Raw genomic sequence first — 5,118 nt, forward strand, 5'->3', positions numbered from 1 at the left:
AATCGTTTCCGATTAATAATTTTTCCGATTAAATTAAAAAAGAAAGAAAATTTTTAATGTAAAAATATATGTACTAACCTGAGGGGGGGCGGTGGTGCAGACGATAAAAAATTAGCAAAAACTTTTTTCACTGTTATCCACGACGATATAAATATAAATATTGTCACCATTTTATAAAAACTATTCATTATTTTCTTTTAATAAACTATTTACAACCTTCTATAAAATTAAACAAAAACAAAAATGGTGGTGGAAATAAAATAATATGGAGAAACAAAAAAAAACCGTTAAATGCCTAAGGGTTGTTCGATTGTTGTTGTTGTTATTGATTGACCAAATTATTTTAAAAAAGGGTTAAATAAAAATTAAACCCTCCCTCTTACCCCTAAAAAAAAAAAAATTGATATAATCAATGAGGTTCGATATTTATTTTCCTTCATTTTTATGCAATATCGAAATTTAACCTTTTTCAGAAATTTTCTGCTTCCCCCCTCCAAACCCCAACAACCCCCCTCCTTCTCTAAATATTTTTCATCGGATAATTTTATTTATTTATAATCAATTTTTTCTTTCATTCATATAAATTTCGAACACGTAAATCCACAAAAGATTTATTATTAGTGACGTTTATAATTATGTTTGGAATTTCTAAAGTTTTCCATTTGATTTGTTTTCACTAAAAAAAAGGCCTCAGGTATATTAATAATAATAATGATAATAATAATTATGTGGAACCCAAATAAATTACAAATTTTTTGAGAAAAGGTACGATTTAAGAAGGTTTTTTTTATATCAGGTATATATAAGTTTGAATCAATTTCGTTTTTATTTTTTTAATTTATTTCCCCTTCGAAAAAAAAAAAATTATTTTTTTATTTAATCTCACGTTTCGAGATATCTATTATCGAAACACTCGAATCGATTTATCGAATCTTTATAAATTTATAAAAATAATAATAATAATAATAAAAGACGAGGAGAAAAAGAATAAAATAAAAAATAAAATCGTATTTTTTTAAAAATTTGTTTGTTGTTCTTTCTTTCTGGGACAAACAACAAACAATAATTTTATTCGATGGGAAAAAATATTAAAAAACAAAAAAATTGATGATGATAATAATAATAATAATAATAATAATATTCACGTTATTTCCAGCCTAAAAAAAAAATAATTTTCATTTTTTTTTGAGTTTCGTTAATAATTTTTTTATCCATAATAATAATAATAATAATAATAATAATAATAATAATAATAATTTATTCATTGTTGGTGTAAATAAATTTTAAATTTTCGTGCATCTAAGAGAAAAAGAGATAGAGAGAAAGAGAGAGAGAAAGAAAGAAAGAAAGAGAAAGAGAAAGCAACAGATGCGAACGTAATTTTAAAAAAAATAATAAATAAATTTTTTTTTTTACGCTTGCAAAAAACCTTTTTTTTATTAATAATAATAATGATAGTAATAATAATAATAATAATAATAATGATGATGATAATAATAATAATAATGATGATAATAATAATAATAATAATAATGATAATAATAATAATAATAATAATTAATAATAATAATAATAATAGTAATAATGATAATAATAACAATAATTTTAAAAAATGCGTATATGTTTACAAGTTCGGAACAAAAAAAAAAAAGGAAAATTTATTTTTATAAATACATTTTCATTTGTTATTTCGTCTGGTAACAGAAAAAAAAAAGAAATTAATTTTTAAATCTTTGTAAACTAATTATTATTATTATTATCATCATCATTATTATTTCCAAGTTTTAAGGGTTTCACAAGGAAAAACTAAAATTAAATTAGAGAACGTGCTTTGGGAATACAATTTTCATAAAAAAAAAAAAAAAGAAAAAAAAATTTGAGAAGAAAAAGGATTAAGATTACCGAAAAAAGAAAAAAAAAACAAGTTCCCCCCTTCTCCCCAGTTTTTTTTTCTTTTAAAATTTGTTTTCGGCCACGAAAAACAAAAACAAAATTATTTTATTCAATTATTATTATTATTATTATTATTATCATAATTTATTAAATTACAGTCTTTTATAATAGTTTTTGTATTCTTATTAATTTTTCATAATTTATAAAAACTCGTTTACAAAATAATTCCCGTGGAAATTTTTTTTCTTTCTCCCCCTTCCCCTCCCCTCCCCCTTTTTTCAAGTTTATTTTAATACTAATTAGAAAAAAAAAAAAAACAATTTTTCGTTTCGGGATTGTAATATTCAATTTCCATTTTATTAAATAAAAAAAAAAAAAACAAAAATTTTTTTTCTTAAAATTTAAATAAATACGCGATAACGTTTTGTTGTTGTTGTTGTTTTTGTTTTGGAAAAATAATTTGATATTTTACAGTTAAGATTTATAAAAATAAAAAAAAGAAAATTTAAGAGGAAAATTTCACCTTAAATTTTATATATATATTTTTAAAAATGTGTATATAAAATAAAAACTGTTGGAAATAAATTTTTTTCGAAGAGGGGAGGGGGAAGGGGGAGAAGTGGGGGAAACAGGAAATACAATACCCTTTGAAAAAACAAAATTCTCCTTTATTTTACAAATAATTGAAAAAGTTCGATGAGGTATAACGAATAAAAAATTTCACAATTAATTTTCTCATATAATAAATTCAATTTCCTATTTAAATAAAATTTTTATTTTATTATTAATTTTTAAAAAAATGTTATTTATTTTTTTTGCAATGATTTTATTTATATTTTTTTTAACAACAACAAACAAAAAAAAACATTTTTTTATTATTATTAACAATTTATTAACATAAACAAAACATTTAAACTACTACATAAACATTTTTAACAAATTTTTTAATTTTTATTTTTTTTTTACTTTAAATACAAACGCGTGAGAATTAATGTAAATTTAAAAAAAAAAAAATATTATCATTATTATTATTATTATTATTTCTATTATTGTTAATGTAAAATTTTGAAAACGGGAAACGGATGTAGAAAAAGCCTAGTTTTAACTGAGCTCAAAAGACCGCAAGCGAAAACCTTAATTCTGTTAAAGGAAGTATTTTTAAAGACTTTTTTTCTCTATTTTTTTTTAAAAAAAAAAAAAAACAGGTGGGGGAAGGGGGAAAATACGCCAGAGAAAAAATATTTTATTTGTAGGAAAAGGAAAAAGAAAAAGAACTAAAGGGAAATAATCATTTTGAATTTTTCCAAAAAAAAAAAAAAAGATTTTATTTATATATATATTTTTCTATAACGTTAAATTTTTAGGGGAAAAAAAAACAATTTCCGGTTTCTAAATTTATTTATTTATTTTTAATAAACAATTTGTTACGATTTTAAAAATTTTGACTAATTGATAATAATGATAATAATAATATTTTTTTGTACTCGTAAAAAAAAGAAAATCGCCTTATCAATATCAATATTATTATTATCGAAAAAAAAATTAATAAAAATTGCTGTCGTGGCCATGATGAATTCAACCGAGAAATTTTAAATTTTTTTTTCAACTAAACTATTTAATAATCTTTTTTTTTTTTTTTTTAATAGCTAAAGGAAGGGGAGGATTTATGATTTTTATGTTATTTTAGATAATTTAAAAAAAAAAAACGACCCCCACACGACGATATACCCCCCCCCCCACACACGCGCGCACGCACGTGTAAAAAAAAAATTTCGGGTTTATATACGTTAAATTTAACGATTATTTATTATTATTATTATTAATATATAATCCGTTAAATTGAGATTGAATTTGATTTTTTATGATTCTTTAAAAAAAAAATTCTTTCTTTCTCTCTCTCTCTCTCTTTGTTTTTTTCCTATCACAAAGTTGTCACATAAAACGTGTTACCGTCGGAAAAAAAAACGCGAGAAAAACCGTTAGTAAATCAAATTTTTAAACGTTTAAATGTCAAAACATGATTTTCTTTATGAAAAAATATGCATATAAAAAAAGAAAAAACTACCCTTATTATTATACAGTAGAAAATTACCCTAGGGGTTTACTTTGTTTTCTACGGTGATTTTTTTTTTTTTAAAAATACTCCTTTTTCTTTTTCTTCTTTATTATTATTATTATTATTATAAAAATCGAATCGAATATTGGAAGTTTTTAATATATTTATATATATAAGAAAAAATTTTCAATTTAATATCGGTTAGTAAAATATATAATGAATGCGATATTACAACTACTAGGGGATGATAGTAAAAAACCTATGACTTTTCAATGGTTCCCAAAAAGAAAGGAGGAGGAAGAAGAGGAAGAAGGGGAGGAGGAAGAAGAGGAGGAAGAAAAAGATAACAATGGTTTTGTAAAATATAAAAGAGATTTAGTCATGGTTCTGTTAGGGACAGGAAGTAAAGAAAACTACAAAATAGCGATGATGAAAATATATACGGAAATGAGATTTGATTATATTTTTATAGATTATATACACACGTACATAAAGTCAAACCATTTTATAATAATAATAATAATAATAGATTTTAATAGGAAATTTTTATTTGTAAACATGACATTTTGTCTTCGTTGTTAACAATTATTTTATTGTCTCGATAAAAGGGTAGGTGAGGGAGAGAGATATAGAGAGGGGGAGGGTGGAGGAAGAGAGAGATAGAAAATACAATAAATTTTTTTTTTTTTTTTAAATTAAAAAATTTCATTAAAAAAAAAAGAAAAGTAAATTACAGAAGAAAATTCTTTTGATTATTTTATTTATTTTAAAGTTAAATTAATTAATTATTTGACCATCTGGCTAAGAAAATTTTTATTTTATATCTTATATAAGCTTTTCTTTATTTTTTTAAAAAAGTCGTTAAGAAATAATTATATCGTTTTTATTTTTTATTTTTAATTCCGTTTTTATTTTTATTTTATTTTTTAATTGTAAATAAAAATTTCATTTAATTATCATTATTAATTTAATTTAAAAAATTCGAGTGGTATTTTCACGTGCGAAAATTCTAGATAAAAAAAAAAAAATTAAAGGACACATTTTAAAAATTAACAGGAAAAAAAAAGAAAGGGGGTAATAAATGGTAATTGAATGCAAATTTGTTTTGTTGTTTCTATGCTCTGACGTTTTTAACCACGTTGAAATAATTTTCCAAAAAAAAAAAAAAA

The sequence above is a fragment of the Pediculus humanus genome, genomic scaffold, assembly GCF_000006295.1.
Source record: "Pediculus humanus corporis 1103172107427 genomic scaffold, whole genome shotgun sequence".
NCBI classification, from domain to species: Eukaryota; Metazoa; Arthropoda; class Insecta; order Psocodea; family Pediculidae; genus Pediculus; species Pediculus humanus.